General features: G+C 36.9%; 1 protein-coding gene across 2 annotated transcripts in view; it reads left to right on the top strand.

Moving 5' to 3' along the window:
• Positions 1-3,940: 3,940 nt before the first annotated feature.
• Positions 3,941-11,855, top strand: part of hipk3b (homeodomain interacting protein kinase 3b) — a 118,323-nt gene continuing 110,408 nt past the window's right edge. For both annotated transcript variants that reach the window (XM_081373212.1, XM_081373211.1), the window contains exon 1: positions 3,941-4,262. The gene's annotated coding sequence lies outside the window, so the exon portion shown is untranslated. The remainder of the gene's footprint in view (positions 4,263-11,855) is intronic.

Raw genomic sequence — 11,855 nt, 5'->3', positions numbered from 1 at the left:
AACAGATGCCCGTTATTATAAGCAACCAGCACGAGGCTAAATAGTGAACTAGAATCCTGTGACTATTAGTTTTGCTAGTTGCAGAAGCTCAAGAGTTAGGGGGTTAGAATAACCCGTAAAGAGAATGTGTGAATAGCAATAGGCTGCAGTGCTGCCTTGCAAGCACTGTGACAAAAATGTATGTCAGTGTTGTTACAGAATAAAAAAAAAAATGAAAAAAAAAAACACAATAAATAAATATCTATGCGAAACTAAACAAAACACGCATTCGTGTAACCCTTGTGAAACATTGTTTTGCTTAACTGTAACGTTATACAATTTGGCCTTGTAGTGTACTTCAAATCTTTAAAAGAATGGACTATATTTAAAGAAAACTGTATTTGAGGCTAATATAATATTAATTAAATAACTCAATGTCTTTTTCTTAATACATTTATGTTCAGTAAGCCGGGACGGGTGTAAATGCGGACAGAGCCCCGGTGTCCCTTCTTTAAATAGCTCTCTATCGGCTGAGACTTTCGCTTACGGCCATACCACCCTGAACACGCCCGATCTCGTCCGATCTCGGAAGCTAAGCAGGGTCGGGCCTGGTTAGTACTTGGATGGGAGACCGCCTGGGAATACCAGGTGCTGTAAGCTTTTGCTTTATCCTCACTAATACACTTCATGGCTCGGCTCCCATTGTTGTTCCTTTATTCTTTTAAATTCAATTGCTTCATAGATATATTTATTTTTTATTTTGTTGGATTTAGCTTTTTCTCTGGCTTCTGTCTGCTCTTGCTGTGGCAAAGGACAGCTCAGCCCCGTCATTCTTTCTTTCTCCTCCAGGGGGCGATCGACAGGCTATTTTATCTGTCTACAAGCAACACAGAACTCTGAGCGCTTGCTTGTTCTTTAGTAACACGCTCCTTTCCTTAGCTTCAATTAGACCAGAGGTTCCCAAACGTTTTTTTTTTTTTTTTGTAAGCTCGACTTAATATTTCAATAATTCCCCACACATTCGCATGTTCATGGTTTTCTGACGTTGGGACCGTTCAGAAGAGGTTAACAGATAAAATATTGAATCTTTTTTTTTATTTTTGGTAAAATTGTTTAATTTTATTTGGTTTTATTTTAATACGGGGAGTAGCCTATAGGGCCTATTGATATTATTATTGTAATATTGTTTTAACTCTAATTATAAAAATGAAGATATAAATATGTTGTAGGCAATATTACGTTTATGAAAGCTACTTAAATATCCTAATTTAACTAATACTTAATCCCGGTTTAAGTCCTGTCTGTGAAACCAGGATTATGACGGTTAATTATAATTATTTAATATAAACAATTAATTCAATACATATGGCAATATTGCACAATTTCAACCGAGTGATTCAGAGACCACCTCCATTCCCCATGTTACATCCTGTTACCAGAGACAAGCCAGCACTATAGGAGGGAAAGATTACCCCGTAGCCAGCTGATCAAACATGACTGGCCAAACTGTTCTTACACACACACACACACACACACACACACACACACACACACACACACACACACACACACACACACACACACACACACACACACACACACACACACTGAAGAAGCTGCTTATGTCATCTCACTGATACTAAAAGCAAATTGAAGTATCCTTATACACGAGTTGCAGCTGTTCTGTTTCTTTTCAGCTGCTTTATACATACAAATACTGTGTCAGCAACAGGTTTAAACCAATTAGTGTCTTTGGTGAAAGCATGAAAACACTATCCAGTGTGATTCATAATTTTAGGTGATTAACAATCATTCAAACAGCCTCTCTGCAGTGGGCGGCTGTCATTTTGAGACGACAAACAAGCATGCAGGCAGACAAGGCATAAGCTTAATTCAGCTTGAACTACTTAACGTAGGTTACAGTGTTTTTTTTTTTTTGTTTGTTTTTTTTAAGATTATAATTTCAAAATCTCCCATAGACTGAAAAATTCACTGTACAATAGACACTGTACAATATTCATTGTGCACAATAGACTGCACAATGAATTGACTGCTGCCTTTTATGTCACAGCTCAGGATAGTATAAAGTATTCATTTATTGTCTGTATTCAACATGCTTCAAAAAAGCATTTTATTGAAATGTTAACTTAACTGCAGTCATATTTTATTACCAAATAAAAAATAAATCAAAATAAATGAATAAATACACATTTATAAATATTAGAAACTTTTTGTGGAAACTTGATATTAGCCATTGCTGTCATAAATACCCTTGTGAAAAAGGATAACACTTTAACATACTTTAAAATAGAAAGTAGCTGCAGAAATAATATAGGCCTACTTTAAGTGCGAACTGAATGTAATGTTTTCAGACACTTAACTGCATGTTATTTACAATTAAAGAAAAACGTATTATAGTTTAAATTTATATTAAATACAATTAGTCAAACTTGAGTGCTTTTTTAACCACTTAAATAGGACTTAAGTTCATCTTTATTTGCAATTTTATAATCTTCATAGAAATATTATTTCTTTGAAATACGGTGTACTGCCGAATGTACTGACAAGCATGTTAAATTATATATACATTTATATATACATTTCTATTGAAAATTGTGTGATATATATATATAGAGAGAGAGAGAGAGAGAGAGAGAGAGAGAGAGAGAGAGAGAGAGAGAGAGAGCTGGTAAGTCCCGCCCATCCGTAAAACCCCTAGGTTGAAAAATCGTCAATGCAAGTGAATGGGAGAAAATAATTATTTTCTCCCATTCACTTGCATTGACGATTTTTCAACCTAGAGGTCCAGGGGGATTAGCGGAAGGGGCGGGACTTACCAGCTCTCTCTCTCTCTCTCTCTCTCTCTCTCTCTCTCTCTCTATATGTAATTACACATTTATGATGATAATGTCTAAATTTATACATTTAAAAATGTGTCAAATAAAATAATAGTTAAAATTAATCAAATACTTTATGCTTTAGCCAACACATCAAAATAAATGAACGTTTTTGAAGCATGACAAAAGATTATTAAAACAATCTACTTTATAGTAAAACTTTTAATTTGACTTTCACTTTTTAAAAGTGTACTTAATTGTGAATAAAAGGATCGGCCTACTATCATTAATTGCATCACTACGATGCCAAAGAAGAACCATTTTTGGTTCCTCAAAGTTCCTTATAGTGAAAGAACCATTAAAGAACTCTGAATTCTGTCATTAATTAACCCTCATGTCGTTCTACACGTTACAAATGATGATCTTTTTGGTGAAATCTGAGAGCTTTCAATCCCTCCGTTGACAGCTACGCAACTACCACTTTGACGCTTCAAAAATGTCATAAAGAGATTGTAAAACTAATCCAAAATCCATGTGAATTGAGCGGTTTAGTCTGAAGAGACTCAATCGCTTCATACAATGACCAGTTTTAAAAGTTTTTATTCACATAAACATTCATCAACACACACATCAGTTGTAGTAAATGGAAGCTCAAGCATGTTAACTTTTTTTACCAGAACTAATGAGGTTTATTTTATTCTTGCGTGTTACACTGCACGTTTGAGCTTCTGCAAGAACCAATGAGGTTTGTTATAGCGCGTCAAGCAGTTCGGTTAAGCTTTTATTGTATTATATTATCTGCAAGTAGGCCTATCATTTAAAAAAAAAAAATAATAATAAGAAGAAGAATTGAAGTACACTATAAGTGCACATCCATATTTAAGCACCCTTCTTTTACAGAAGTGTAGATCAGATCAGATTGACTCTAAAAGCATCATAATTAGGCTGTTTTAAGGAGATCTTATGTATTATATTTTGACATTAGCAACAACAACCTGTAAAATATGTATTGTGAATCGCCGTAACTAAGGTTATAGTGGTGTTTTCATTTTTTCTACATCGAGTGTTTTGTTTCTTTCCTCGCTCGATTAGTTTGGCCTGACGCAGTGACATAAGCAGCAAACATTCCTCGCGCAGCTGAGAGTGAGTGAGTGTGGAGGGACATGATATCGACTGTCAGTGCTGCTCTTCCCCGCACACAACATGGGCTCCACCGCCCATACCACCAAAACCAGAGCTCGAGCATCACCGAAATGCCCCGGACTCGGTTCTGTGTCGTGGATCGCGTGTTCTGTTGAGATTTTTGAGGTGTAAAATGTGGGTGATGGTGCTGTGGACAAGATGGCAGCAGTATGAGACACACACATACATGCTGTGAGTTCAGTTGAAGTGTGTAAAATGATCGGAGAAGACCTGGATTATATCTACTGTTACTTCGTTTGAAAGGTGAGTCTTTTTTTAATCGGAGTGGGTTTTTTTCTTACTGTTGATCGTAAACTAACTCGGGTTATTTATGGAACACAATCAAACAAAAACGGATGATCGCATCGTTGTGTGTCAAATCCTAGTGAGTTGCTTACATAGACAGCATTTTTGACTTCATAGGCGATTTGGGAATTCTCGATTGTGCCTGTGATAATACGAACGTTTTTTTAATTCGATTTGAATTATAGGTAACTTAGCCTATCATTCGTGTGTCTTGATAGACATCTCACTAGGATTTGACACATAGCCTAGTCAACTGAGGTTCGTTCTAACTCTTGTAACCAGTGAAATAGGAATTTAAGATCATTTATCTCTTGCTTTAATTATTGATGATAAATAGAATGATCTGGTCCTCTACGTCATAGAATAAGTAAAACCTCCAATGAAGTAAGTTGGATAAACTTTAAGGAAGAGAAATGGATTTGTGTACATTTTGAGAGATAGAAGTTAGATGGTCGATAGATATGTGGATATGAATCAGTTGCTAATGATTTTGTAACTGTTTGAATTGTGCATTTTACAAACTTTAGACAAGTAGGCTGTAACTTTAAGTACACATTGCTATATGTAAATAAGTTTCAGTAGAGAGCAACTGTTCCAGCAGTTTAACCTTTAGTCTTTAACAACACACACACACATGTTGTTGACCAAATAGATCCAAACAAGTCTGCACCGAGTTTAGAGAAAGTCAAAGTGTTGACAACGTGATTTAGGCTACTTAAGATATAAATTGTACATAAAATGGAAATAAATAAATAAAACAAAACAAGGAGAGAAGATAATAGAGTTCCTGAGGTAAACAAGAAGGCATGAAGGCATGATACTTTTTAAAAGTGCTAATTGAGGTTGTTTTGAGGCAGCGTGCATCTGCAGTGGAATAGGTCAAGTGTTAAATAAAAATAGACTCATTCACTATGCATGAGAAAAACTCATGTGGGGTGTTGCTAATATTACCCATAGTGCTTTGCCAGATACTTTTAAGATCTGATTAAAGTGAGGGCTGTTTGTCTCGTCAAAATAAAACGAAAGACTATGATAATGATTATTTCGACAGAAGAAATAAAGTAATAGACCACCCTAAAAGGAAAATCTTATGCAATTCAAGTCATACCATAACCAAATGACACTTCTCTAACACAAACGTTGAATATTTGAAGAAAATCCTATTTTATTTATTTATTTATTTATTTTCGTAATGAAAGCGAGTAAGAACTGGGGACATTAAAGGGATACATCACCCCCCAAAATGGAAGTAATTTACTCGCCCTCAAGTTAAATTAAATTAATTTCTTTCTTCTGCTGAGCACACAAGAAGGTATTTTGAAGAATGTTGGTAACCAAACAGTTGATGGGCCCCATTGACCTCCATTGTTATTTTTTCCCTACCATGGGAGCCATCAGAAAAGTCACAATATCAGATTTATAAGTCTGGGGCTGTATCATAAAAACATTTTATCTTACCACTAAGAGTTCTCCTAAATAGCTATCAAAGGTCTTCGTTAAGAGTTTTCTATTAAAACCTGTTCACAAAGCTGCTGAGACCAACTTTTACTAAGGAATAGAGAGAAGTCTTAAAGGAGAACTCCGGTCAATTTTAACATTGAGCTAATTTTTTTGTAAATTTGGAGTGCTGTCAGTACAGAGAACATTTTCTTCCTGTTTTCGGTCGAAGTCCACAGTAGTCGATTGTCGAGTTCACGCGTGTGATCATAGGTAACAAAACCTATGCGCGTGAACTCGACAATCGACTACTGTGGACTTCGACCGAAAACAGGAAGTAAATACAGGTATGTGCACTGGCTGAATTAACATCACTTTTATTAATATCTTTCACATCTACTGCAGTCAGATTCACCCGTGTTCACTCTGAAGGAATCACTCAACATGGCTGGGCACATGTAATGACACATCAAGGATGTTAAGAGGCTAAAAGCAGGGTTAAAACTTGCCCCATTGAAGTCAACAGGGTGCAAATTTTAAAAAGAGGGTAACACGGTGTAGGCAACACCGATTTTTGTCGTTGTTCTCTGTACTGACAGCACTCCAAATTGACAAAAAAATTAGCTCAATGTTAAAATTGACCGGAGTTCTCCTTTAAGCTTAGAGAAAGAGCGGGGTTGACCTCGTTGCTATGGATGATGTCAACACGCTTGCTAACCATGACCACAGTGATTGGCTGATGGGGAGGAGTCTCTGTCAGTGATTTAAGAAATATTGTAGAATTTGCATAAAGGTTTTAAAATAAAAATGTTGCCATATTCAAATAAAGTTTTTAAAATAAAAATGTTGTCATATTCAAATAAAGGTTTTAAAATGTAGGCTAATTCTAACTAGTTAAACTAGTTGCCTATATGTTCAGCTAATTTTCAGCCTCTTACATGTCTGCATCTCAAGAGATTGCAGAATTCAAGCGACAAATGAGCATGTTCATTCAGGTACAACTATCCAATGTGAAAATAATGCCCACTACATTCCCAAATGCACGCTAAACTCGATGTGAAGCTGATCACGTGAGTGAAGTGCGCACTTCTCTTTGCGCAGCGCAAACAGACAGTCTTTTGATAAGGACACAAAGCCATATCGCCCTTTCAGTTTTAGTTTGTTAGACAGCAATGGTGCAAATCATGACATTTAAAGAGCTTTTATGTTATTATGAGAGGTTTAAATATATGTTCGGGCCACTACAGTCCAGTTAAAGAATGGGAAGCACTGAAATCTATTTGTGGGGGTAAATGTTGATGTTGTGGTGGGCCACCACAAATAAATCAATGTATGGGAAACACTGGATACCATGACAAACAATTTTTTTTTTTGCATATTAACTTGCACGGATTAACTGTTCACCACAAGACTAGTTATTTGCACTAACAAAGTAAATAGAGTCAATTTTGATTTCATGAGGACTTTAACAAACTGACTCAGCAATTCTGATCCAGATACAAAAGTTGAAGAGACAGTTCACACAAAAATAAAAATAATGTCATCGTTTACTCATCCTCACATCGTCACAAGTTTTTCTTCTGTGTCCCACAAAAGAAAGACAAAGTATTACAGGTTTGGAATGAAATGAGGGTGAGTAAATGATGATGACAGAATTTTCATTTTTGTGTGAACTAGGCTATCTGTTTAACAGCCCAATCATCAGTGACTAATAACTTAATACATGGTGCTTGACAACATCAGTGCTCATGCGCTTGCCCAGGATAATCTTCACAAAGTGTTCCACAGAAGAATGAAAGGAATATCAGTTTAAAACAACATGATTATAAATAAATAATGACATTTTAGGGGTGAACTATGTGAGTTTTTGTAATCAGCTAGTTTTTGTTTTAAGGCAACCCCAGGAGAACGAGCAAGTGTTGTGTGTTCCTTGTATTGTGGGTAAGGCTGTTTTCATCAGCAGGGCCTTGCTTTTTGTGAAGAATGAGCTCATTTAGTGGCGGGGGAAGTTCAATAGAGGAGTCACACGATAGCCTGACTGCCATTTGAGTTCTGCTGAGTGCAGAGACATGTCCACACCAACGGCCCACTCCGGCCTGTGTTACTCACTGTGGTGAAGCTTGCGACCAAAATAGACCTGACTACAGTACGTGCTATGATTTCATGGAATTTACATTTTAAGGGATGTTTCCTTCTTTGTTGTTTGTCTCTAGCCCCAAAACACTATTGTTTTTGAAATGAAAGTATGAGGAAAGATGCAAATATAGTTTTTAATATAGCCTGTCTCTTGCTTTATGGCTTTGCATTCTTATGCGTTCAGATCACTGATCTCCTTGCTTTTTGACCCTTGGTATGAGATTCAGCCCCTCCCACTATAAAGTAACAAACATGGGGCCCTATTTTAGCGATCTAAGCGCATAGTCTAAAGCGCTGGGCGCACGTTCACATAGGGCGTGTCCGAATCCACTCTTGCTAGTTTAACGCCAGGCGCATGGTCTAAAAGGGTTGTCCCTATTCTCATAATGAGTAATGGGTGTGTTTTGGGATTTATGTGCGTTAAACCAATCGGAGTCTCATCTCCCATTCCCTTTAAATGCCAGTTGAGCTCGCGCCATGGCAGATTCGCTATTTACATGACGGAATTTGATAGTGGAAAGACCGAAGCCGTCTCCAGAGCGCAAACGGAACTGCTCATGTGCGAGGTAAAAGTGCGCAAACAGACCATCTATGGGACAAGCCGGATTCCACCATATCTTTATTTACACAATAGTAATCTTTCACATTGTAGCCTAATCCTTTTATTTAAAATATTTTGCATGTTTGTGTGCTGCTGTGCGTCCCTGTGTGTTTAATAAGCAGAGTGTACGCGCACATTACTAACGCGCTCTTTAAATAACAAAAAATAAATATATATATTGCACCATTGACTTTAGACCAGGTTTCAGTTGGTCAATGGCGCAGTCTATTTCTTTTGCCTCAAAATAGCAACGTGCCAACAATGCGCCAGAAGTGAACACACCTCGTTGTCAGACCAGCACGCACAAATGGGCACAAATGTATTTGCCATTTAAACAACATGGCACAGGACGTGAAAATGATAACTGCGACGGACTGAAACTAGCAAAAAACACTTGCATTGCGCTTGGCGCTGCATTGCGCCGGGTGTACGATAGGGCCCATGGTGTTAACAGAGTTTCTTGTCAGTTATTAAAGGGATAGTTCACACAAAAATTACATTTCTTTCATTATTTACACACCCTCATGTTGATCCAAACCTGAATTTACTTTCTTTGTGGAAAACAAACAAATGTATTTAGAAAAATGTTTCGCTTTTTTGACCATGCAATGGTTTTAATGGGGTGCAACCTCTCTGACTTTAATTGTATAGAAAAATGCACTAAACTTTTTACCTAACCTAGCCCTAAAAACTTTCAGACTGTTTCTTAAAGTTGCTTTATTATTGGTGTTTACCAAGTATCACTGTTACCATTGCTTATACTTAGGGTGAGGAATTTGAAGAAAGCCCTGAACCCAAATATTATCCATGATAAACAAGTTGGTCCATGTACTTTTGTGTCCATTCCTTTTTTAACTCGTAATTGAAAAACCAAAAACATGCTTTCTTCTTTATTCGTTTTTAGACTGGTGAAAAAATATTCACATACAAACTTATTTTCCTTATATACAATGCTTATTTAATTGAAAATCAAATAATTTACATACAACTTTTTTTCCGTTTTACAAAAATGCGAAATTTGATTTCTGCATTTTATTTGCGCATATCATGGTATGGTCGAAGTATTGTGCAGAGGGCTCGTCCAACCCGACTTTCTGCGGCTCAAATTCCCTTTGCTGCCAAATAACCGGTCATCAACTTACGACCGTAGGATGGTCCTGCCTGTAGAGTGGTAAACCAAATTAACTGGAACACAATGGCCTGTTTCACAGACAGGGCTTAGACTAAGCCAAGATTAGGCCTTAGTTCAATTAGGACGTGCATGTAAGTAGCTTTTATTAACGTGCCTTTGAAAAAAAAAAAAAAAACATTACTGGTGTGCATCTTGAGACAAAAGATCTCAAGTCTCTATCTGACTTAATATAAGATATCTCAGTGCAAGTTGCTTTCAGTTAAAACATGCATTTTAGTCTTGGACTAGCTTAACACCACGTCCTAACTACACGCCGCGACACGCGATAAAATTTATCTTTTCCATGTTAATCAGAGTTTTTGTCCTAACCAGCCACGGCGACACACGACGATTCTATTTTAGAAACGATTTCTATTTTTCTGCGACGTCGCGCTGGAACAACAAACACAAAGTGTGGCAATGATAATCTCAGGTACTGTTTATGTGCTTTATTTAATGTTAAAAGCATGTAATGTGACTGAATATCATTCAGTGCTGCCAGCTTTGTAGCTGTAAAAGCAACAATGGATAATTCACCTCAGATCTTCAAATTAAACAAATGAAAACAAGAACATTCAAACTGTGAATAAACAAGTGTATTCTTTGACAAAGACTGTTTTAGTAACCAAGTAGCCTATGTATTTTTAATAATGTTAAAATGGTGTAATATTTGTGAATTTGATTATGTAGCCTAGGCTACTTATCCATTTTCTTGCGAGTGCCGTCACGATTACTCTCTGGTGCTGTGCACTTGCCGCGAGACTCCGCCCATACGCTGTTCTGATTGGCTGTGGGTTTTGATTGATTTTGACGCATCTTGTAGTCAAAGTCACATAGCCTATTATACTCAAAAATTCTTAAACTGTTCCCTCGGTTTAACAAATCGTGCCCATGGATTAATAAACCGTACCCACGAGTTCCTAATCCGCGCTCTCAGATTTGTAAACTGTGCCTTCCGTTTTTGCAATCTGTACCCACAAATTCATTAACCGTGCCCACGCTTTCGCAATCCATTCCCACGGGTTTGTACTCACGTATTTGTGGCCCTTCCCCCAGTCTGTGCCGGCTGATACAACCAGGCCACCTGTTTAGGTGCTGGATGCATATTGCATTGTGTTTTAAACTTTTTTTTTTTTTTATGGATAATTTCTTGAATTTTCTAAAAAACTACATTTACTTGTAGGCTATCTTTAGAGTATTTTTTTTGGAAATCAGGAAAAAGCTCAGTATAATAGAATAAGCAAAAAAAGACTTCACATATAAAAAAAGAAATATAACACAAACACATTTCCAAAACTGTAAAAGGTTAGGTTATATAAACATAACACATTCAAAAATTATTTTATGATAAACATATTACTGTCTTAAGTGAACTCATCTTTTGCTACGATTTTTGTGTGAACATATCAGTGAACACCCCTGACCACTCGATGAGTTTCACATCTTTGTAAACGAAAGGTTAATGCGTTTTAGGAAGGATTGTTCCAGTGCACATATGCAGCCATTCTGGAGGTGGGGGGAAAGCGAAAGAAACCTAAAGTTCTCGGGACAGCAGCATGTGTCCAAATTTTAATCTTAACCGTTCTATTTCATCAGAAACGATCTGTAAACAGGGCTTTAAGTGTAAAATACCGAACTTGTCCTTTAAAGGGGAAGTTCACCTGAAAAGGACAATAAACACTGTCTGGGACATTTCTTTTATATATGAACATATAGGCTAGGCTATAAGTATTCAGTTTAAAGCCTGGCATCCACAATCGTGATGTTCCTCTGTATTCTCTGAACTCTCATAAAATATTCTTTAACAGAATTGATCACGTGTCAAGTTAAATTGTAAACATTTAGTTGATTATTGTTTAGCAAGTGTTTGAAACAGGCCTCTTGAAGTAGCCTACTGTACAGATGGGAATTGTAAATTATTATCAAATGAACAACTAGTGATTGGTTACACAGTGTCCTAACCAGGCGCACTGTGACACAAGATGAAAGATGTTTTTTCCGCGCTAATCAGAGTTTTTGTCCTAAACAACCATGGCAGCGATAAGTGACGTGCGACTGGGGATTCTATTTTTAGAATGATTTCTATTCAGGAGTGTACAAACCATGTGTCCAACACTGATAATCTCAGGTTCTGATTATTGCTTTGTGTATCATCTTTGACCGTTGCACTCGCATCTCACACAAGAGAGCCGCATGCTTAGAAAGA

Source organism: Scardinius erythrophthalmus (assembly GCF_964197995.2).
Source record: "Scardinius erythrophthalmus genome assembly, chromosome: 8".
NCBI lineage: Eukaryota > Metazoa > Chordata > Actinopteri > Cypriniformes > Leuciscidae > Scardinius > Scardinius erythrophthalmus.
Note: the sequence above shows the minus strand (reverse complement) of the source record. Positions and strands in the feature narration are given on the sequence as shown.